This window comes from Psammomys obesus, unplaced genomic scaffold (assembly GCF_907164565.1).
Source record: "Psammomys obesus unplaced genomic scaffold, mPsaObe1.curated_primary_1811, whole genome shotgun sequence".
Taxonomy (NCBI): Eukaryota; Metazoa; Chordata; class Mammalia; order Rodentia; family Muridae; genus Psammomys; species Psammomys obesus.
Window position 1 is genome coordinate 7,609,351 of NW_026596158.1, and position 24,248 is coordinate 7,633,598.

Genomic DNA, 24,248 nt, shown 5'->3' on the forward strand with positions numbered 1-24,248 from the left:
GTTATTTCAAAGGAATCGGATGCAGAGAGGAGGTGGGGTGTGCATTTGTCAGCCTTGTTTCCCAGTGGGTCTGTAACCATGGGGGACTTTGCTTAAACCCACATGGCATTTGTCACTTTGCTATTGCTTTCTTACCCAGAGGGGCTCTATCCTCAGTGGCACATTTTCCTTTTTATCTGTCTGAGAGGAATGGATGAGTGGAGGGAGAGAAGGAGCCTGAATTTGCATTTTTATGCCTGCCTTCTGCCACAGGCAGACTTCACCCCCAGTACTCTGTCAGCTCCTCTGCTCACTCCTGGGCAGGAGGGATAAATGAGGTGAGGGGGAGCAGGAGCAGTCAGACACACAAATGCAGCTGCCCCTCCCCCAGCCTGGGAGAATGGGCTGGAGCTCAGTGTTCCTCAGACCAGACACAAACTTCTTTGTGCCCAAACTATGCTTGGAACCTTCTGCTTTCATCCATTCATGGTGCAGTTCCTGATGGTGCCTACTGTGTGCTACATCCTGGAGGATGCACATCATAGGTACTCAAGGGTTGTGTGTTTAGAATACAGTGAATCCCAAAATATCTAATTTCTACTTGAGGCTGAAAAGGCAGAGATAACAGTGACTGAGGCGTCTGACTGTCAACTTTTATACTGTCCTACTCCAGACTGCAAAGGTCCCCACAATTGTGTTAAATTTCAGCAATAACAGAGCCCAGCAGCATAGACCAACTCTCTAATGAGGACACTAAGCCAGGCATGTGGTACTGCATCCTGGGTCAGGGACCACCACCTCCTGAGTCAGCTTGTTTTTTTTTGAGCAGTAAGGACTCTTTATCTGCCTTGGAGAATCAGAACTGAGACCTCAACCTGACCCAGACTGCTTAGTTAGGCTTACCTCTTGCCACTCTGTCCAGATTCTATTTCTAAACTCAAAGAGCTAGTCAGTACCATGGATATGATGGGTTACAGAATGCCTGTATCTGTTCCCCTTACCAGTGTGCACTTAGATTATCTCTCTTTCCTCTACTTTCCAGCATTGCTTATTTTTTTTAATGCCATTGTAGAATGGATGATGCAGTCTGTTTTGGCTCTTAGAGCCAAGACTCACAAGAATGTTGCTATCGTTGGATAGTTAATAGAAATCAAGTAGTTTGAAAGTGGGGTAGGGGTACTTCCCAGGTGGGCAGCTTCATTGAGGCTGAGATAAGGTAGGATACTCCTGAAGCTGCAGGTGTTTGCACAGCAGGTAGCTTTGGGGGCAAGTGGTGGTAGTGTTGAGGGCAGAAAAATAATATGGAGGAGGTGAAGAAAGTCTTAAAAGTTGGGCTACGAATGTCAAGCTTTATCCTGTGCAAAGGGTGTGTGGGTAACAAGAGAGATTTCTTTGATGCACTGTGCAGATGCAATAGATAGGAAAGGGAAGGAGGAAAACCCACTGAGACCATAAGTGATGCTCTTCTCTAAGAGGCAGAGAAGGTACTGAGAAGAAGAGAAAATCTGATCCCATCCCCAACTGAGTAGGAGGAAAAAGAAGACAACTGAGTGATGGAGAAGGTCTCACTAAATAAACAAGAACCTTCCAGAGGAGGAACACTATTGCCTCTAGCAATCACCAAGTTAGATAAATGAACAGCTGTACTTGTTGTGTGTGTGTGGGTGCTTCCTCCTGTAACTAATTTATAAGTCAGATGTAATTCCAATTTTAAGAAAATTCAGCACATTTTTATGGAATTTGTCCAATAACATCTACAATTTACTTGAAGAATTAAGAGAGAACAAACATGGAATAAAGAGATAGTATTGTTTCTATCAGATCTAAGATTTAGCTGAAGTTATGAACAGTGTTAAAACTTTGGTGTAGAAACTAAAAGGAAGGTTTGTCTGTGTATGGAACTATCATGACAGAACCTATTAATTTGTATGGATAATACATATTGCAATGGTTAATTGTCAACTTGAGAAGAAGGAACCTCAACTGAAGAATTGCTTTCAACAGATTGGCCTGTGGGTATGTCTGGGAGGATTTTCTTGATTAGCAATTGATGTGTGTTTGTTAATGTATGTGTGTGTGTGTGAGGGGGGAGCAACCACTCTCTAGACAGGTAGGCCAGAATTATATAAGAAAGATAGCTGATTGTGAGCCTGAAAACAAGCAAGTAAGTAGCATTTCCCAGTGGTTTCTGCTTCAAGTTCCTGCCCTGGCTTCTCTCCATGGTGGACTGTAACCTGAAAAATGAATAAACTGTTTCCTCCTCAAGTGACTTTTTAGTCATGGCATTTATCACAACAAAAAATGAGGGGTCCAAAATTTGAAATTTAAATCTTGGAACAACATAACTGTGGTCCTGGATACAAGTTTAGACAAAGGAGTGGCAAGTTGATACTTACCCTGCTACAGAAAGTAATTAGGCTTGTGTTTGAGAGGTACTGTTGCCTGGCAACCCACCCAGATGGCCCCTAGTTCCCTACCAGATAACCCCTAGCTTGTGACCAAAGTCATGTAGCCCTGCTTCTAAGAAAAACCACAAGATGTGCTAATTTCTCCCCCTCCCTAGCAAACAGTCAAATCAGCATGTAACAGGACATTCCAGGCATTGCTCATGATTGGATATCCTCCAGATGGGTGGGCCAGGAGCCATCATGGTATTGGCTCCTAAAGTAGACCAATTATTTTAAAACTCAACCTTCCCTACCCAATCATGTGACACCAAGGCTTGGAAACTCCCTGCTTGTGGTTTTGCCCTTTAAAAACCCTGTTCCCCCCAAACGTGGGGCTGTATACCTCTCCTGTTTCAACATGATCCTATGACCTGGGCTCGAGCTTGTATCAAATAAACCCTAATAGGTTTTGCAACAGACTCAACTCCTGGTGGTCTTTTGGGTTCTCATAATCAGGGCACAATATTTGGAGGTTCCACTGAGATTCTGAGATTTCCCAGGACCTCAGGACCTTGGTCTGGAGGGTCCAGTACCAGCTGCTGAGTGTCCTTTGTCTCAGTGTCTCTGTGAAGTGTTCGTGTTTGCACCTACTTTCTGTTCTGAAAATCTGTTCTGAAAAGCCTTGGGGTGTCTTTAAGAGTGGCAAGATGTGACTATAGGTCTTTTGGGGTCTCGTGATTTGGGTACAACAAAAGCAAAACAAAAACCAAACCAACCCCTAGCAAGGAGAGTGGGGTGGGAGTGTGTGTGTTTTTTTTGATATGGACTCTCTTGCCAGCTTTTTCATTACCTCTGCTGGAGGCACTGCCTTGCCAGGCCATAGGGGAAGAGAACATGCTCAGCCCTGATATGATTTGATAAGTTAGAGTGGATGGGAAGGGGGGATCCCTTTTCTGAGGAATAGGGGATGGGGTTGGGAGAGAGGGAGGGAAGGTGCAACTGGGAGGTGGAGCAGTACTGGCTTATGACCAGAATGGAAAGTGAATAAAGAAATTAATTAATTAAAAAGAAACTGATTAAATTCCAATTATCTGGTTAGATACAGATCAGATTATAACAACAATTAAAATCAGCCAGAACAACCTATTCAATCAGGCTACTTTTCCTTCTGTACACAGTGTCTTATTAGAATAAAGTTCTTTATATCACACACATAAAGAAAAAAACAGTCTAAATAAAATAAAAAGCAAACCCAAAGAGATGTTAATAAAAGAAAAACCCTACTTGTATGTTTTCTTGTTAAAGGACGACCCCAACAACCAAGTAGGAAAAGGTTAAGAACAGATGCTTGAGAACAGGAAACTATATCTATAAAACACACAGAACCTCATTTCCTACCAGAGGAATGGTTCCAAGCAAGATGTGCTGTTTGTACCCATGCAATGGGAAAAACCCAGGATCAGAAGAGGCCTTAGGGGTGGAGGCCTAGAGAAGCACTTCCACTAGTTGGCAAGAGGCTGTTTTATACACTCTTCCCATGCAGCCTCTGACACTGTTGAAGGTGAGAGCTTAGATAATGGTCTTGTGCCTGATTGTCTCAGAATGTACACAGGGACATTCCTAACAACATACATCTGTAGTAGCAAAAATAGAAACCACCCAATGGTAGACTCTAAATTATAGACTGGTTCAGCCTGGGTTACTATATGGCCATTATACCAGCATGAATCTGTCTTGGAAAGCTTGGTGATGGCAGAAGAAATTGGGAAATAAGCTATGAAACATTTACATCAGACCTGAAGCCTTAAGGCAATGATTTTATTCTATGTCTATCTATCTAAAATTATGACCAAATCAAATGAAAACATTTATAATTGTGTAAGAATGATAGACCAAGCATGGTGGTGTACCCTGTCATCTCAGTACTGGGGAGCTGAAGCCAAGGACCATAAATGATGGGATCAGGAAAGAACCCTTATAAACATAAGCAGACACTTTTAAAAGAACACATTAGCTTACGAAGTGGTGAAGTTCACCTCTCTGCACTCACATCTGGAGAGAGCCTCAGTGAATACTGTGTGTTTCATTTTCCCTCTGTTTCTGTATTTCTCATCTTTTCTTCCCTCAACATCAGGACTTCTTCTTTGATTTTTAGATGGTAGCCACTCTGTCTATACCCTGGATGGAGGGGAGAGATGGTTTTCCTAGAAGCTGCCCCTCTTGTCCACTCAAGTCCAGCTGGATAAAGCACAGTATCCTTCTTGTAGCTCCTTTGCTTAGAGAGGATTTTGTGCTGATCATGATGCTGTGACTCACTTAGGGTGGTGGGAAGGTGATGTTCCTCCCCATCTGACATGGTGCTGAGTAGGGAGGCTGTTCTCCAGATCAAATTTTAGGTGAGTGGATGTTGGGGGGGGTAGAGCTGATGGCTGTCTGTTTTGGGGAGAGGGAGCTGACATGTGTCTGAAATGGAGAAATAATGGTTTACCTCTTCTGCAAAGCTAAGATGAATTTGGGTGAGGGAAGTCTAGGACGTTGGAAGCCCCTCCCTATTTATATGCACCACAAGCTGATCCTAGTTAGCAATTCCTCCAAGCTGTCCTCTAAGAGGCGGCATCCTGATTAGCATCCCAGCAGCTATAGACAAAGGGTTTTAAGGACCCATAAAGTAGACACCAAATTTTCAGAATTCAGAGGTTGTTCCTGATACTGTTGGAGGGGCTTGGTTACCCAAGATTAAGCTATGGCTTGTGTACACCATAGAGGATGGAGCTGTGTTGAGCTGTGAGAATGGGTGTGTGATCATATCTGGGGCATGGTGCTGGTCATTAAGAAAAAGAAACCAAGTGGCTCAACTAATGTTGCATGGTTGATAGTACGTGGCAGAGGAGGGGGCGTGATGGTTCATGCAAGGGCTTCAGGTTTCTCTCAGCATAAAGCTACAAACAGGATTGGTGAAAGGGAGACTTCGTATGATTGTGCCAGCAGTGGGTATGAGTTTGTTAAAGGAAAACTTCACACACTCCCAGTTTTTCATATATGGTTACCCGGCCATCCAGTGTGTAAGCCAGAGTTTCTGAGTACCTGAAGGAATGCATAGGATCTGCTTGACTCCAACTCAGGGCCAGGGCCAGAGGCTTAAAGAGATTATGTTCTGGGAGCAGCTGCGACAGGAAAAGCAGAAGTTTCTTAGCACTTGATGAGGACCTGGGTGTGCCCTACGTGGGCCCTTACATGACACAATATGTGCTGTGATGCTCTGCATCATGCCTCCTGTGTCCAGTGTTTCTTTTGCACTGTGCCCTGTGTGTACCCCATGTGCACCCTGTGTTTACCTTTTACCAGGACCTGTGTATGCCCTGAATATGCCCTTCACTGTGGCGTGATTTTTTTTAACCTTCATTGTAATTGTTATCTCTCGCAGCCTCTCAGCTCTATCAGTACTATTGCAGGGCTGCAGAAACCAAACAGGTCAGCTCAAGGTTATAGAACTAGTAAAGGCCAAAGCTTGACTGTTTATAGATCTCACACTTAAAGCACGATACTTGTCTGTGAAAACTGAACCAGAGGATGACTGGTTTATGAGAATGCACTCTCTGAATATTCTCTCTGAATGCTCCTACCTACCATTTTATGCTTTTGCAAACAGTTGCTGTTTTTTTTTCTTCTTGTTTGTCTTCTTCTTCTCCTCCTTCTCCTTCTCTTCTTTTAGAAATTCCAATCAGTATTTGAAATCCACAATGGGAATCACTAGAGAATGACAGTAGGCAACTTCCTTTGTTAAACGAGTTCCACCTTCAAACATGCTTTGACGAATTGAAGATGTTCTTATAGGTACCCTACATGGTTGGACAATACTTCCCCCAGAAGACTTGGGTTAGTAGATGAGAATCCCAAAGCCAGGGTAGTATACCTTCCTACTAGTTAGTCCTAGAAAGAACTCAAATGACTCAGGTTTTTGTGGTGTTCTTGGCTGCCCACCATTGCTGAAGACACAGCACACTATGGACACTGCATTTAGAGAAATCAATGGGGGAACTGACCTGATAACCTCCTCCCTGATGGCTAGCTTTCACGGCACCAGAAGATGCTATGCATACTGCTAGGGGAGAAATGCCATCAGTGATCTGGCCAAGCAGCAAATCCTGCATATTACAATATTGACCTGCCAGGCAAGATGTGGCCACTGATACAATAGTGGCATGAAGGCTTTGGAGTAACATGATTTGATTTGAAGTCTGCTCCACAGGAGGGAATTATTGCCCGGTGCTCTAAACTTTGTCATATGTGAGGAGGTCTTAGGACCTAGTGGGGAAATTACTACTGCTGTTTTGCTAAATGGACATGTTGTCAAACTGTCTTCTAAATATTTATGTTTATACCCATAGATTAGTGCTGCTCTCAGCTTTGGCCAGAAAAGCTTTTGTCTGCAGTGGTCAGTGGTTAATGCAAAGTGGTCAAAGTGCTGAGAATAAGCAACTATTGAGTGCTTAGCCCAAATTGGGACATCTATAGCAATTCCTCAGTCCAATGGCTTAGGTCACATAGCCAAAGAGAGTCAGAAACGATGTAAGAGCCTGAGGATCAGGGGGAATGTAGCATTGCGAAATGCTACATTCTGAACACGGCAAGGTTGTCTTGCCCATGAGCTCTCAGCAGTTTAGGTTATCCACATAGGACCTGTACAAGATTAACCCAGTATTCCAACAGACACCGCTAACTGGACTCAGCGGGTTATCAACAACACAAAAGGAGAAAACATAAAAAGGAAAGGATGTGTTGGGGTGCATAGGAAAAATGGGGAAGTAGGCAGTAATATGATCAAGATATATTGTTTTATGCATGAAGTTGTGAACAAAATAATAAAAGATGTCCCATTAAGTTATTTAAAAATAGGTAAAAGATGTTCTTATTAATTAGACTCTAACAGTCATAGACTGAGTTTCTTTGTGGTGTCAGGTACTGCTCTCATCCATAATGCCAAATGTGCTTAAAGAGTCCATGATGTGATGTGGTATGGGCCTGCTCCTTGTCCACTGGATATCTTTCTGCTTTCCTCCCAGATCACAGCCGCCATACTTCCTTACAGGTAGGAATGGGCCTGAGCTTTGCCTCATGAGATACCGGTGTAAGTGACAGATGTCACTGGCACATAAATATCTTGTAATTACAACCATATGCTTTCCCCTCTCTTTGAGACTATGAAAATCATGTGATAATACTGTTAAAGCCACTGGGTGGACACAACCAACTTCCACAAGTCATCTACCATTCAGAAACTTTGGAGTGTGTCTCAAGCATGATATGAAAGTCCATTGTGTGAACTGCTGAGACTGGGGGATAGTTTTTTCCAGAGGTTGAACAGCTGGGTTCAGATCACTAGATATTATTCAGTCTTGGTGGACGAATAACATACTTTGTTTCCATATTTTAATATTTCTGAAACTCCTGGGCTTGGTTCTTGTAGCTCCTAGTTTCTTTTACCTGCTGCTCCTGGCCTAGACTGCAGTTTAAGCCCAGTGAAACAAATTTCTACATGTTTCCTCTGTCAGGAGACACCATCTTCCACATGAGGTGTTTGTGAATATGCTTCTCTGCTTCAGGTCTTCTAGAATACAATGGCTAGTTTGAATTCTGGCTGGCAAATGTCCCAAGTACCAGTTTGAGCTTCAAGTACTTTGGAGAGACTTGCTTTTCTCCTTTAATCTGGTGCCACGCTTTAGACAAGCATGATCCCTTTGTCTTGTCTCCTCTGCAGTGATTTTATTTCTTTCTCTGTGTCACACATGCATGCACATACATGCATGCATACACATGCATGTGCATACACAACCCTCTGGTTGGTGTGGAGACTCTTATCAGATATTCCTTCTGTGAATCTTTCTGTAGTGGTAGGAAACGTAGCATTGCATCTTACAATCAATTGTGTTTTAGATTCAAAAAAACACAGTGTTGTTATATCCAATCTACAGACAGAAATGAAAACACACAAGGCTCAGATATTAGGAAATCTGGATCCAGATGAATGGGGTGCTGGTTCTTGATGGAAAACAATTCTATCTTCATTAATAGTTTGAATTTAGGTATGGTCTTAACCCCAAGTTCTTTGTTTCGTCTTGGGAGAGTTTCGTCTTGGGAGATAAGAAACTGGATATTTATTTGTTTGTTTATTATTATTTTCAGACAAGGTCTCACTATACAGCCTAAGCTTGACTGGAGCTTGACTGCCTCCTGAGAGCTGGGATCACAGGTGAACCAGCATGGGTCCTGCCCACCACAGCATGGGGCTCCTGTTCTGTGCATGCTTTGCATCTTCAGACCCCCTCCTCCCCACCCTCCCTCTGGCAACCTGGGCATCACTGCACCACCTTTCTGAGTGATTGCCTGATTTACATACTCCGAAACTGCCTAAATGCTAGTGGTCACTATGCTGAGGAACTAGAGCTCAGAGAATGTTTAAATGAAGGGAGGAATGCATAAAAAAAAAAAAAAAAAACAACAACAAAACACTACAGAATCCAGGTTTTTAATATTTCAGTCACAGGACACAAGCAATTTTCTCAATAAGGGTTACATGTACAGGACCACAGAGCAGGTGAGTCCAGGGAATATTCAGGGCAGAGGGACCTGATGTGACATGGCAGTTGGGTCTCAGGAGGGCAGTGAAGATCATCTTTGCTTCTTTGATAGCCAGCTAGGGGCTGCTCCCCACTGCACAGCTCTCGTAACCTGTGGGAAAGGGTTCTGGGTGGATGGTGAATGCAGCTGGGTGGGGTGCTTTCCTGCCACCGTGAGTCCAGTGAACAGTTAGCACAGGGGTGACATTTTGGCTGAAGTCCTGATAGTAACTAGGAACCGGTTTTGTCTGAAGAACAGAGCTGAGTTTGACCAGTTCCTCCAAACCCAGGAAGAGGGGCTTATGTGCACAGAGATTGTCTAAAGCCTAGTAGAGCCAAGTAGCTATGGTCAGAAACTTGAGGGTTAAAACCATTACGTTGTCGGTGTGTGTGTGTGTGTGTGTGTGTGTGTGTGTGTGTGTGTGTGTTACACGTGATACATGTATATATGTGTGGCACATGGTTTTTCAAGTTTAGGGGCGCTCCTATGCATAAATGTGGAGGACCAACGTTTGTGTTAGGTATTTCCCTTCATCAGCGGCTGTTCTACATTGTTCATTGGAGCACAGACTGTCCATAAAATGCAGAGTTCAGTGATATGACCAGCTTGGTTAGCTAGCTTGATCTGAGGATCCTGTCTCCACCTTCTGAGGCTTGAATTATACACAGACCACCATCTTCACCAAACACAGCATTCTGGAGATCCAATCTCAGACCCTCCCAGTACTCACTCTTGCTAGGAAGGATTTTAACCCTTGAGCTGTCTACTTAGTTTGGATTTGACTGCCTGTCTGCCTATCTATCTATCTATCTATCTATCTATCTATCTATCTATCTATCATCTATCTATCTATCTATCTATCTATCTATCTATCTATCTATCTATTTTTGTGAGTTGAAAGGTAGGGGTGTGAGCAGGGATCCTCTAGGTCACAGGAAGTACCCCTTAGCCAGATGCACTGACTGAGCTGCCAAGGAGAGAGCAGCAGGTTTGCTAGTTCAAGATCTAATGGATATATTTTGGAGTCTGTATTCTAAATATCTATGGAAAATTTATACTTGAAACCGAGCAAACAGAAGCCATAAGAGCATGTTCCTCTCTGGTATCTGGTTTCAATGATGAGCTGTGATTGACTTAAATACAGGAGACCAGGTTCCATACTGGATGCTTTATGTGAGCTCAAATTAGCAATGCATAAGGAAGTGTGTGGAGAGAGAGCTCTTAAGAAAAGTTATCTGCATTATTTAAGGCCTATGAGCATCTAACCAGTTAGGAAGAGAAAAGAAAAATAGAGCCAAGACCTGCCCTGAGCAAAAACAACCTAGGTAATTTAAGGAATGAGGAACTCACACAGAGAGAGCATGGAGGACCACACACCTGAGGGCAGGCAGATTAAAAAGATGAGGGGTGGGGAACACCTGCAGTGGTTGCTCTTCACGGATTTAATAAAGTGAGGCTCGCCACTGAGGTTGACTCTGAGTGGTGATCAGCCCAATTGGAGTGATAGAAGGTGGAATGCTGTAGGAAGGGAATATCAGATATAAATCTTCCCTAGACACATTTCCTTGTGATTTGTTAAGGGAAGCTACATGGGGACAAATATATGTCACTTGTGACCTAGCCAGTGAAATACGCCTGAGGGAAGCACCTCAAGAGATAGGCATAGACAATGACTTTCTGAATAGAACCCTTGGGAAGTAACAGCAAGAACTGACTAATAGATTTTGTCAAAACTAACATGCATCTACACAGTAAAAAGAATGATCATCAGGGTGGAAAGAAGACACAAAATGAGAGAAAAGCTTTGCCGAACATTTATTCACAAAGAAGTTAATAGTTAGACTATATGAACTCCAAAAATTAAACAACAAAAGAGAAACAACACAATCAATAAATGGGCAACAAAAATGAACAGATACGTTTCAAATGAAGAATTGCAGATGGCCAATAAACACATAAGAAATGTTCAATATCCTTAGCCACTAAGGAAGTGAAAATCATTGAGATTCCATTTCAGCAAATCAGAATGACCATGACTTGACTGTCATTAAGAAAACAAACAAGCATTGGCAAGAATCTGGGGATAAAGGAACACATGTTTATTGCTAAAGGGATTGTAAATTAGTCCAGTAACTATTAAAATCAAGATGGAGGTTTCTGCCAAAACCCAAACTAGAGCTACTGTTCGATCCCACCACATCATTTCTGGGCATGTACCCCAAAAGAGTAAAAGTCATATTCCTTCAGAAATACCTGCACCCTGTGTTTACTGGAGTCTGTTAAGCATAGCCAAATGACACAATCAGTTCAAGTATCTGTCAATGGATGAACGGATAAAGAAAATTTGTATATACACAATGGAGTTTTATTCAGTCATAAAAGACAATAAAATTAGATCGATTGCAGGAAGATAGATGGAACTGGGGATCATCATGCGATGATAATCATCAGATTCAGAAAAACAACTAACAAATTAACAAGGCTTGTCTGTTTTCTACCAGATGTGGAAAGGGCAGGAAACTGAAATGGAAACACTATCAATGTGGAGAGGGAAAGGCCAAGGGCAGTGGAAAGAATAGAAGGGAGACGGAATACTATCAGTGCATTGCGTGCATATATGGAAACATCATGAAAAGTCCTTGCTTTGTACAGCTAATATACAGAGGTGACCCCGGGAACAACCAACTTCCATTTCTGCAGAGAAGGCTGCTCTTTCCACATAAAGGAGCTACAAGCCCGAGGCACTTACATCAGCCAGGTGGCTGTGGGCAGCATCTCCTGCCCTGAACCCTGTAGATGCACAGGTTCTCCTGTTCTTTCCTCCATGTTATTCCGTGTTCCCCTCCCTGGTGTTTGTTACTGAACTGAGCTGGAGTTGGTAGACAGGGTGAACGGATGAATGGTCTCCACAGATTTTTTCCCCTGCTACCTTTCTCTGCCTCTATGCAGAGTGAGAAGAGCAAGTGGATGAAGGAGGTAGTTGCGCTTTGTTTTCTTTTACAATCCTGCATTGCTGCTTGTAGGCCTTTCTCATCCATCAGCAGCTAGGCATCTCTCAAATCAAGTATCTGCAAGCCCTCCCAGAAACAGATTCTTGCTGCCTGTCGTCGATCACGGGATAGTCATCCATCAGTCGGCTGAGAGGCTGTTATTAATAATGGGTGGGAAAATGTCTGGTCCGCTGCTTCTTCATTGTTATTGCCTTTAACTATTACTTAAAGAAGAAACATAGTCAATGCGTTTAATCTATGGTTTTCTCTGAGCGTTTTAGTAACAATTCATTTTAAGTAGATGCAATATCCACAGCGTGGCTACGGTAAATCTGCAGTTTAGTACAGACAGGTCTCTGATCTGAACAGCTAAGTGGAATATGCATATTCCTGTTTTGTTTCATGGCCAACATGCAGAAGGGCTGCATCTGGGGAGACACGCTGCTGTGTCATGCACTCCAGTTCCAGCAGCCTGGAATGCACTTGTTTCTGTTAGTGAAGTGGTGCCTTTCTGCATTCTGCATCCAATCATTTGTGAGATATTGGCAGGAGTGTCTAAATGCATCTGATTCCTAATGCTGAGCCAGCAGATCTCCATTATAAGTGCTTCTGAGTGTTTGGCTTTGGCCAAAATAGTCTTTATATATCCAAAGTTTTTGGAGGCAGCTTCCAACTTGACAGTCACTCAGCAGTACTCCTCCAGGTCAGACCTTCTCCTATAGCCTAGCTCCAGTTAGACGAGTGTGCAGAATGAAATCACTCCAAGAGATAGCAGGACAGACTTGGATCCAATGGCTTAACTATCACTCTGCTGTCTCTATTAAACTGTACATTTTTTAAAGCAAATCCTTATATTGCAAAGCACAGAATCAAGCCAACCTGATCTTCATACATTATGGCCTTCATAGACATCATCAATCTTAGGAATCAAGAAGTGATTTTTGTGGCTCCAGAATGTTCTGCCTAGTCATTTGTTTTTCAGCCAGTCACTTCGGTGTTATTGTTTCAAGGCAGTCTTCCTTGTAGCCTACCCTCCCTTAAATTCAAACCCTCCTGCCTTAGCTTTCCAGTGTGCCAGGGTTGTAGGTATGGTAGTTTGAATGAGAATGCCCCCATTTATTCTGACTTTGAACAACACTTGGTTCCCAGTTGGTAGCTCTTTTTTGGGGAGATCTAGGAGAAGGAGCTTTGCTGGATTAAGTATGTTACTGGGTAAACCCCCAAACCTTATGTTATTCCCAGTTCAATCTTTATGAACTGTGGGTGTGATTGCAGTTCAAGATTTGAGCTCTAACCTGCTGCTCCAAGCACCCAAGTCTACTGCCCACTGCTTCCATTCTTACATCATTGATTGTAACCCTTTGGAGCTGTAAGCCCAAATAAATTTATTTTTCTATAAATTACCTTGTTCATGGTACTTTTTCATAGAAATGGAAAAGTAGTACAGATGTATGTGACACCACACTCAGCTCACTGGTCTCCTCTCTCCTGGGGATTGACTCCAGGGTCTTGTACATAGTAGACATGGACTCCACCATTGAGGTACACTCCCAGCCTCCTGTATGTGTTTGGGTGACTTCTAGAATATGATTATATTGTTAATTCTGACATCTTCTGAGGGATGGGGGTCATTGTGGGCTGGGCAGACTGTGCGGGACAAAGGAATCCAGGCATCAGCCAGCATATCCCAAGAAATGATATTGACATCCTCAGCAACTTCTACACCTAAAATCTTCAATTACCCCACCAAGCTAGGGAGTGACAGAGTTACATCCTTGCTCACTATGTTGGTGATAAAAGCCCAGAACCAGAGCCTTCAGGCACCTTCCTGACAGCTTCCCAGGTAAGTGAAGCAGTGTAAACGAAACTGGGCAGCAGGCCTCTTGGGGGATGCTATTAGGACTCCAAAGACACCTTAGGGTCCCTCCTCTAAATTCTACCCACATGCCTGCCCTCACAAGGCAACACCTACAGCCTGATGAGGGAATTCCTGGGGCCTAGCAGGCAAGTCCAAGCCTGCTGCACTTTCAGAGACATCTCAACATTTTCTAGGTTTCTAGTTCCTCTTTCGGGCTCGTAGCTTCGGACTATCTGACAACCCAGCTGCATTTGCCTCCAGACAGTGCAAGCCCTGAGGCATAATTTATGCTTCACAATTCTCCCATCATCAGGCCCGGGATGAAACTCCACTGGGGACATCTTGCAGAGATTGCTGACCTGACCTCACGTCTCTCCTGACTTTTCCTGTATGGATTATTCTTTGTAAATTAGTCACCCATGCACAAATGGCCACCTGGTTAGTCTCTGAAGACCCTGCCCTAGGGTGAGCCTGTGCTTGCTCTCAGGGCCTTGAAGCCTGCCAGGTGGCTGATGAGATAGCTTCCTAAGCACCCCCCCCCCAGATGGCCTCTGGTATATTGTCCAACTGATTTAAAAACTGTGCTAGCAATTTCAAAATGCTAGGTTGCCTGTATCAAGCAAGTCACAAATGTGTTTTTTATTTTTTTTTAAATCATGGTTCCAGTTTTCTTTTAAGGACTGACTACAACGCTAGAATTTTGAATTACGAATCACAGGAATTCCTGCAGGTGCAGGCAGAGAGTGTCACTGCACGAGGCAGCGAGTTCAGTTTTCTTTGAGTTTGTGATTCTGTGGGTCACACCCTCAGGCGTGATGATTATCAGTGCATGAGCCTGGTGGGCGAACTGGAGCTGCCAGCTTGTTAGCCTGTGTTCTGGATGCTCTCTTAAGCTCCTCTCACAGTCTCTCTCTAAGACTTGCAGGTCTGCCTCTGTTAGGCCTTTATGACTTTCATTTCTGGTTGAGTTTGCTTAGTGGATAACTCTGGCCAGATAGAAGAGATGGGACCTTCATCTCTCTAATTTCCTCCTTGTCAGGCCCAGTGAGGCAGTGGTTGTGTTCCACTACAACTCCCTCATGTTTTTGATGTCTTCATTCTTGTTGCATGTCTCCTCCATTCGAGCCGTCACACAGTGCTAGCCACAGCTACAATAGACCCTTTATTAAACTCCTGTCAGAACTCCTTGAATGTGCCTTATTTTCCCCCAAGGCCTTTAAGCATACTCCACTAACAGATAAAGGAATCCTTCTGCAAGGATCCCCATCCTTGCATCTTTTCTGCTTTGCCCACATAGTATCTTCTATTTCTCCATCTACCAATAGCTTGACTCTATTAGCTGCTGGCAACTTGGAAACCCCAGGACATTGGCACAGTCTGGGAGAGAGAGAGGGAGAGATAACATTCAGTCCTCTGAGTTTCCACTGTCCATTTTTGATGGGTGTTGGGTAGCTGTAGCTGTGTGTGAAATTTTTTCCTGTCAGAATCCAGGGAGGCTGAGCTCTTTGTGCTTAAAGGGTCATGGTTTCTCCCAGCTTCAGATAGGTCAGGCCTAGTGGAATAGGCTTTCAATCTCATTTACTGGTGAAGCTGAGGTAGGAGAATCACTGCCTGAGTCCCTGCCTCTCCTGAGCAACTTAGGAAGACTTATCTCAAACAGACAAACCAAGACTAACACCAAAGATTGTGGAACTTGTAGGCAGGTATTGGCTGACAGATGTAGGCCACTAGGAGAGGGCCTTGAAGATTATTATCACATTCCCTACCCCAGTCTAGCTTCCTGCTTTCTAGTCAGCCTGGATGGAAACAGCTGCCCTGTCTCACATTCTTGCCACCACCACCCATTACCCTCCTGTAGCCATGCCAACCAATCAAGATGAACTGAAATTTTCTACAACCATGAGCCAAGATAAATCTTCCCTCCTTTGCCAAACACTTTGTCACTCTGAATGTTCTTTGTTCCCCAAAGCATTGTTAACAAGAAGCTGAGAGGCTCCACACTGACTCAGAAAACCAGGTAGTTAATATGAACAGAATGGATACTGCCTTGAAATGGGCATTTCATCAACTATTGAAGCCCCATAGTTTCCTCCACTTCTGCTACGGGGAATATCTGCATGGCTTCTCCCTTGCAAGGTCAACCCACACTGTGTGTGTATTTCTGCACACATCCCCTCCCCTCTTTTCCTCCTATCATAAGGCTTCTTCAAACAAACAAGATAAAAATGCTAGTGTCAATGGAGCTGATCTCTCACTTCGTGCCACTGTGCCCAGCCTGAATTTTCATATGCACAAAGAGATTTTCTGAAGCATTTTTATAAACCAAAAGGCCGTCTCTTGCTCAAGAAGACCTTGCCCTCTTCCTAAGAGTTATGTAGCCACATGGGTCATTTTTTTTTAATAGCATCTTCTCTTCTGGTTATTCAACAATGTTGGGCTGCTGGGCTGGTCCTGAGGGTCAACTGTCTACTCCAAAGTTTGCTAGAAGTTTCTTCTATCTCTCAGTCCTCAGTGAGCACATAGCATGCTCTGGGCACAGCTATAACCACAGATGGCTGTTTTTTTCTATGTTACATGCCAGGCCTGCTTCACATAAGCACTGTAGTGGTGCTGCCAGACAAGCCATCAGGGTCCAACTTGGTTAGGCAGCTGTTCTGCTTGTTTTATCTTTGTGAGTTGTGAATCTAGTCAGCTATGCAAGGTACAGCTTGCAAGTGTGGGAGGGTTAGCTTTCTACCCATAGGTTACAGGTTGAGAGCCAGTTCTGGGGTCTGTCCCACCCAGTTCTCCAGGTTAGCCCAGTTATCCACAGGGTGCCCAATTCAAAGTGCAATGTTTTCTTAGGCTCCCTTATTCCTATTGCCCATCTTTCATTTTCTGTACCAAAGTCTCTATCTCATATATTAATTTTAAAGAACATTTTATGTATTTTTTGTATGTGTGTATGTGTTTATGTCTGTCTGTGGGGATGGGTCACATACATGCTCATAAGTGGAGATCAGAAGACAACTTAAGGGAATCAGTTATCTCATTCTATCATGTGGGTCATGGGAATCAAACTTAGGTCATCAAGCTTGATTGCAAGTGCCTTTACCTGCTCAGCCTCTGCTTTGGTACTTCTTTAAGGGGTCTAGATCAGATTCTCAGTGGCCTTGAGTTCAGCTACCTTCAATGGCAATTTGTGAGGCTGAGTGAAAGCTGCCAGTTACTACTAGCTTTTACGGCTATTCACAGAGCTTTGCTGGCTTTTTCTTCCATCCTTGCTCCTGTTTCTGTGGGACAAGCATCGGTGTGATGGATCTGCCTATATATCTCTTCACTCATCTGGAGTGTGGCATTAGACATCACAGCTCTGGAAGCTTGATTCATCTGGGGAAAGTCTTTTACCAGCCAGAAAAACCATAAAGTTCTCTGGGTGTGACAAGGAGCAAATGACTCCAGAGTCACATTACTGCCCCTAAACTCAGATAGAACCAAGGTCTGAGGTGTCCCATCTTTTCAAATAGAGGTGTCCAGAGAGGCATTACTCACTGGGCATTGCCCAGTGCTGGCTGCTTAGGAGCTGTGGGGCAAAGCCAATATTTTGACAGGGAAATGAGGGCCCCGAGCCAGAATAACTATAAAGCTCTGCCAATGAGCATCTGAAGAATTCCATAGCACCGTATTTGACACTTAATTTCCCCAGAACAAGTTGCTTTTCTCTGCCAGGGGCCTGCTGGACTCACAAATTTTGCCAGAAAAGTCACTCTATAGCTAACCTCCTGCTTCTCTTAAAACAGCAAACCTCTTTGTCTAATCTCTGGAGATTCTCTGCAGAACTCTCATACCCAGGTCAACTTCCCCTTGTCTTCACTTCCATAGCCCTAAGTGACCATGGCCAGGAGGCTCCTGAACTCTCTAAATCTGGCTACAAGCTGAAACAGAAAATTAAAGTTCCCTGCTGTTGTGAACCCACATCCTCTGAGCATGACTTGGTCATTGCCATCTTAAAATTAGAGCAGGGCTTGTGAGATGATTCAGAGCATAGGGATGCCTGCTGCAAAGCCTTATGGCTCACAGCATAAGGGTACCTGATGTAAAGCCTGAGGATGCTATCTGGTTCAATCCCTGGACCCCACATGCTGGAGAAAAAGAACTGACTCCATTAAGTTTCCCTACATATGTGCACCATAGCATGTGAACACACACACACACACACACACACACACACACACACACACACACATAAAATAAAATAAAATAAAATAAAATAAAATAAAATAAAATAAAATAAATGTGAAAATCAGAGCAGCTGAGCAAACACACAGAATACTCTTCTTGGTAGAAGGAGAGTGTCCTCAGACCCTCATTTAAGGACCCTTTCCTCCCAGTCCTTCCTGATGTACATAGTCTTGGTGGTGCCTAAATATGTAAGTGGTGAAGGTTGACTGGGATGGGGACTCTGGGGAGATAGCTTTTATGAGTCATCATTTGGTGACATGGTTTCCATGAGACTCACTTATGTGAGTGTAAGTAACCCCTCCCCCATGCTTCTGTGAAGAACCACAATGAACTCATTGCTTCACCACGCTGAGTGGAAGCATTTCCTTCAGCTACTGATGTCTTGTCAAGTTTGCATAGTCATTTCTGTTTATCTCCCATGAAAACTCATGAAACACTTAAAAAATAAAACCACTCTTTTTGGAATCAGACCTTGTGTTTTACGCTGTACATCTGTTAAGTCAAATTCTCATATTCAGTCCAGTGGGGCTTCCTGGGTTTAATTTACAGTCTATGAAAATGAAGCTTAGAGAGTGGTTTGTGTGAGGTCACACAGCTAGATGAAACACAAGGACACCCTAGGTCTCTGTGTCCACGTCAGTGTTTTCTCCAGGAATGCATGCTACCTTGGATGGGGAAAAGGCTTATCATACACCTACCCTTGGGGACCAGGCTCTCTCCTATTTAGAAGTAAATAAAATGGCTGAGTCTACTAGTCTTTGGCTCCTCTAGCAGCTTCCTAGGAACACCTGGTATTCTATCTATCTCAAAGGCAGTTGCTCTGTACTACCCATTAGAGAAGAGTATTTTGGTTTTGATCAGCCCTTAAGCATGGCCTGGAAGAGGTACATATTGTGTGTGTTTTGGCAGGGGCAGGAAGGGGCATAACAAAGCACTGAAAGGGTTTTATTAGGTATATGAGTCCCTGAGGTAAAGAGTAGAAGTTGATTCACAGTGTTCCCAACAAGTGTGGACCTCTTTCCCCACCCCCTGAGGCCTTGCCTTGTTAGCCAGTTGGCTCCCTGATGTCCCTTTGGAAGCAGTCACCTAGGCAGTACAGATACAGATTTCACCTTTGGTAGCACATACTTCCTATCAGACTCCATTCCTCCACAGGGGTAGACATGCCTTGTGCCAGAAGTGAGGTGCATGGAGGCCGATGCTCAGTATCTGTTCCCTCCTCCATAGCAGCCACTTAGAAGCAAACGCTAGCTCAAAGCCTCATTGTACAAGTCACACCAGGACCAATGTTTTTGTGTCAGGAGAGGTCGACCATGTGTCTGATCACAGACATTTTTTATGTTGTTCACAGTCAATGCAAAACAAACTCAGTGTCATTATGTACAAGGTTGCACATGACAGGACAACTCGTCCTTTGGCACATCACCCTGACCTTACTTTATCTTACTTTATCTGCCAAGGCAGTTGGCTTCCATGAGGCTTTGCAATGCTCCTTTTGTGCCATCTTTGCCCCCCTACCCCACCTCCAGGCATGCACAGAGCTGCTACCCCTCAGTGTACCCTTACTGATCACTGGTCCCTGTGTATCATTTCCCCAAACACCATCATTAACTGAGCTGTTTTCTTAGTGTCTGACACCAACGCTGTCTATTGTTTGTTTTGCCTTATTAGAACGCAAATGGTTAGTGTATCAGCACCTCTAGAACATCGCTCCACAAAACATGGTTACATGAGTGAATTCCTAACAAGAAAAATGGTCATGGCTCTCAGAAATGCTATCTGGAACCCATAGTTGTTATCAACTTGAAATGATCACATCTCTTATTGTATCACAGTTGGTCTCTCTCTTCCTTTCCCTGTGTTCCTCTGGGAGTAACCTGTTACCCAAGGGGAATCTGTTTAGAAGAGAAAAAGTTCATTTGAACCCACAGTTTGAAGGGCATCAGTCTGTGGTCTGGGCTGAGCATCATGGTTGAAGGGTACAGCAGAGCAAAGCTGTTCATCTCACAGTGCTCAGGAGATGAGAGAGAGAGAGGGAGAGAGAGATCAGGGCTCTAATACACCAATCAAAAGCACATCCCCAGTGATCTACTTCCTCTCAGTAATCCCCACTTCCTGAAATTTTCACTACCTTCCACTGTTGCCACAAGCTAGCCTTTGTACAAGGCCTTGGGGATATTTCAGATCCAAAACATAATATCTCCTCTCCTTTAGCTTGTGCTCCTCTGTCCTCTTCATCCTGCCTTTTTTTCTTTTTTGCCTGCTTCCTGGTAAGTAAATGTGAGAAAGAGTCCTATTTGTCTTTTTAAAATATTTATTTTTATATATGTTAATGTATATAAGTGTCTTATCTGCAGCACGTATGTGTGCCATGTACATGACTGGTGCCAGCGGAGATCAGACGAGGGCTTTGGATCCCTTGAGACTGGAATTAAAGATGGCTTTGAAGCACTGTCTAAGTGCTGGGAACCAAACTTTTGCAGGTGCAGCTGCTGCTCTTAACCACTGAACCATCTCTCCAGCCTTGTTTACATAGTTCTTGATGAAGTCTCCAGTGACCTAATCATTCCAAAAAGCCCCCTCCCAGCCTTTTGAATCTGGATAGTCTTCTGGTGTTCCAAATTAGCCTGTCATTTCTAGAGCGTGGTGTCATTTATAGCATGACACATGCCTATCACAGGTGGATTTGGGGCTTGAGTGCTGGAGATGAGCAGGTGAATTCCCATCAGGCACTAAACTAAATCAGCAAAACCCACACAGAGCCACCCTTGTTTACCTAGAGCAGGTTTAATCTATTTTTAACTCCTTTATCCTTTTTTTTTGCCTCTAATGCAAGCTTTGGTAAAAAGTGAAAATACCATTTCCCCAAAGCATATAAGCACAGAAGTATTTGAAAACAAAAAGTGATTGTTCTTTGTTCCAGTCTTAAATTCCATCACCTTGGCCTGCACGGCTGAGTGTGGTAACGAGTGCTGAAAGGCAATCTGAGGATGGTGATCGGGTATTATATGTGGACAGATGCTGTCCAGAGGTGAGTCGTCCTTCAGAGCCCTGCAGAGGATCTCTCTCATGAGCTTGTCTGGACTGGGCAGAGGGTGGGCTGCACTTTGGCAAAGGGAACTTTGGTGTAAAGATTCCAGGCACATGGTTGCTGCCTCCAGCAGGCTAGATTTGTAGACTGGCATTTCCTTGGGAGGATCCCAGATGTTGTATAACTCCACGTTTCTAGGCTATAGAATGGTAGATGGAGACTTAGACTCCTTGTTCTGAGTGCATACAATGTGCATAGTGGTTGAGCACTAACAAGCAGCCTCCTAAAACCTGAGTTTGCATGGAAGAAATGATTTGGAAGGAAGGCTAAGGGTTCCATCATTTTAAAATTAGGATATATAGATCAGAGCTCTGGATTCTTCCCAACCCCAAGCACTCCCCTGTGCACATCCCCTTATATGCAAATGTGTGGAACACACGCACATGAACACACACAGCCCACTCATATTTTACTAATTGCTGTTAGAGTGATCAGGGCTTTAAAAAAATACAACTTGCTGAGTTCTGACATATCCAAAGGATCTGTGCTATTAGGTAGGAAATGTTTGTACCTATAGCTTTAAGTAGGAAATACAGAGAACTGCAGACATATGCAGGCCACAATACCTCTCTGGAACCCAAGATGCACACAGGCATTTAAAGTTCATACATACTTACTTATTTGGATTATATTCTGGGCATCCACCTTCTGTTTGGCTACCCTACTCAGGACACCTATTTTGAGGACTGTAGAACTAACTACTTCAGTCTAATCACAAGGTTGTATGAACATTTGCATTGATCTCAGATCCCTTACCCACCCTGCAATCAATGTCATATCTATGTATTTGAGCCCTTCCCATTAGCCGGTGGTAACCAGCGGTCTCCTTTCTGTCTCTTGACTTTTCTATTCTGGACATGTCACATGAACTGAGCCACATGACAGGTAATGTTTTGTGTGCCTTCTTTCATTCAGACTTTTCAAGGCTTATTTTTTTTTTTTTGTCTTCATCTCTGAGTCTGCTGTAGAGCTGAAGGACAGTTATCCACAATTCACAAGGTTAAAAGTGTGAATTACTCCCACTTTGGGTTATTGTTATCAATCCTGCTGTGAATTTCATGTACAAGTCCTCAAGTGGACACATGCTGTTAATTCTGATAGTTGTGTATCTAGGAGTAGAAGGAACTGCTGAGTCATAGCAACCATTTTGGGGTTTTGTTTCGCTAGAGTTAGATGTAGTTTAAAGTTTTGAAGGACTAATAAGCAGCCTTAAAGTGGTCTCTCATCCCCATTGGCAGTGGGGAAAGTCTGTTTACCTCACAGTAACCAACATTTGCTCTTGCCTGTTTAAAAACACAATCTTCCTTCTGAATGTGAGGTAGAGTCTCACTGTAGCTTTAGTTTGTATTTCCCTGGTGGCTAAAGATGTTGATCTAGTCAGGCATTTATTGTGTTTATTTAAATATTTCAGAGAGGTAGTTGTTATTCAAAACTCTTATCTACTTTTAAATTAGATTGTCTTTTTACTTTTGAGCTGTTCTTTGTATATTTTGAATGCAAGTTTCTTATCGTATACATGCTTTACTAATATTTTTTCCCATTCTGTTGGGTTTCCCTTTCCCTCCCTTTCTTTCTTCTTTCCTCCCTTCCTTCCTCCCTTCTCTCCTTCCTTTATTTCCTCTCCCTTTTCTCCTTCCTTTTTTTCTTTCTCTTCCTCCTCCTTTTTCTCCTCCTTTTCTTCTTCTCATTTTTCTTTTTTGAGACAGAATCTTACTCTAGCTCAGGTTGGTCAGGAACTCAGTATGTAGCCCAGGTTGGCCTCAAATTTCCACTGCTTCAGCCTTTCATATACTGGGATTATAGGCATGCATTATCATACAGAGCCTTAGGAATACCTTTAAAACGACAACAATGACAGCAACAATAGCCTTAAAATATTCACGGTCTTAATAATCTTGACCAGAATATCTTTTTTTTTAAATTTTTTTTTTATTCTATGGCTTTGAATTTTTTTTTTATTAATTACACTTTATTCATTTTGTATCCCCCCATAAGCCCCACCCTCCTCCCCTGCCGATCCCACCCTCCCTCCCCTTTCTGCATGCATGCCACTCCCCAAGTCCACTGATAGGGGAGGTTCTCCTCTTCTTTCTGATCTTAGTCTATCAGTTCTCATCAAAAGTAGCTGCATTGTCCTCTACTGTGGCCTGGTAAGGCTGCTCCCCCCTCAGGGGGAAGTGATCAACGAGCAGGCCAATCAGATTATGTCAGAGGTAGTCCCTCTTCCCATTACTATGTAACCCACTTGGACACTGAACTGCCATGGGCTACACCTGTGCAGGGGTTCCAGGTCATCTCCACAAATAGTCCTTGGTTGGAGTATGAGTCTCTGGGAAGTTCCCTGTGTTCAAATTATCTTGTTCTGTTGCTCTCCTTGTGGAGTTCCCGTCCCCTCCAGCTCTTACTATTTCCCACTTCTTACATAAAATTCCATTCACTCTGCCCATCAGTTGGCCATCAGGCTCAGCATCTGCTTTGACAGTCTATACTGCAGAAGCTTTCAGAGGCCCTCTGTGGCAGGTTTCAAGGTTGTTTCCTGTTTTCTTCTGGCTTTCAGAGGCCCTCTGTAGTAGGTTCCGAGGTTGTTTCCTATTTTCTTTTTCTTCTGATATCCATCCTCTTTGCCTTTCAGGATGGGGATTGAACATTTTAGTTAAGGTCCTCTCTTTTGCTTAGTTTGTTTAGATGTACAGATTTTAGTGGGTTTATTCTATGTTGTATGTTTATATGAGTGAGTATATACCATGAGTGTCTTTTTATTTCTGGGACAGCTCACTCAGGATGATCCTTTCCAGGTCCCACCATTTACCTGCAAATTTCATGATTTCCTTATTTTTCATTGCTGAGTAATACTCCATTGTATAGATGTACCACAGTTTCTGCATCCATTCTTCAGTTGAGGGGCATCTGGGTTGTTTCCAGCTTCTGGCTATTACAAATAAAGCTGCTACAAACATGGTTGAGCAAATGTCCTTTTTGTGTACTTGCGCCTCTTTTGGGTATATGCCTAGGAGTGGTATGGCTGGATCTTGAGGAAGCGCTATTCCTAGTTGTCTGAGAAAGCGCCAGATTGATTTCCAGAGTGGTTGTACCAGTTTACATTT